This window comes from Morone saxatilis, unplaced genomic scaffold, assembly GCF_004916995.1.
Source record: "Morone saxatilis isolate NCDOM2014 unplaced genomic scaffold, NCSU_SB_2.0 Contig18, whole genome shotgun sequence".
NCBI classification, from domain to species: domain Eukaryota; kingdom Metazoa; phylum Chordata; class Actinopteri; family Moronidae; genus Morone; species Morone saxatilis.
In genome coordinates, this window is record NW_023339740.1 from 23579787 (window position 1) to 23580690 (window position 904).

Below are 904 nucleotides of genomic sequence, written 5' to 3' on the forward strand. Positions count from 1 at the left end.
TATATTCGGTCGAACCTCAATTGCAGTGGCTACTACTCTTGAGTCTCCAAAGCTAGGAAAAAAAAGAAAAGTCTCAGAAGAAAACAGGGCATTGAAAAGTTTGCTTTTCCAACAAAGCTGGTGGTTTACCGGTATGCTTGATATACTGCAAAAAATTTGCATTATAATACTGAAACATAATGAGGCTCCAGACAGATTTTGCTTTTGTTTTTTTTGGTCAAAGATGGCTCTTTCCATAGCAAAGGTTGCTGACCCCTGCCACAGCAGTTTGTGAAAAGAACTAAAAGAAGAGAGAATATTAGGCACTTTTTATATTATATATTTATATATTATTGTGATTAAATGAATGGGTCATGAAGCATAAACATGTCAGCAAAATTTTCTTCCTTTGCAGCTCACAGAAAAACAAACACCTACATACATGATAAGGGCACAATAAAGTCTCCACACTCCCAACACATTAGGATGGCAGGTGTAAAGAGGAGGCAGCATCTGAAGGGGCTATAAACATGAAAGACCTATCCTCTTTGTGAGAGGAGTAAGAAGAGTTAACTAGGTGACTCTGTATGAGACGGGGGTGTTTGATCAATCATATAGATATATTTCCTGATCATATACCCTTCTTCACTTGTTCTACTCTTCCGACTCTAGTCAGTGGAGAGATAAGTTTTAACCACGTCGCCAAATTATCGCTTGCACTATTTAATCAAAAACGACACAATATCTCACATACATCATTGTAAAAGGAATTTAGTTTAACAAATTCACATGTGCTCCTTTGTTTTGATACTCATGCAATTTATAATATACATCATCTCCGCCAAATTAGCTTTATGGGTTGCATTTCAGAATCCTGGGGCCATTGGAGAAACATTCCTCTCCTCCAACACCCCTCCCCCCCCCA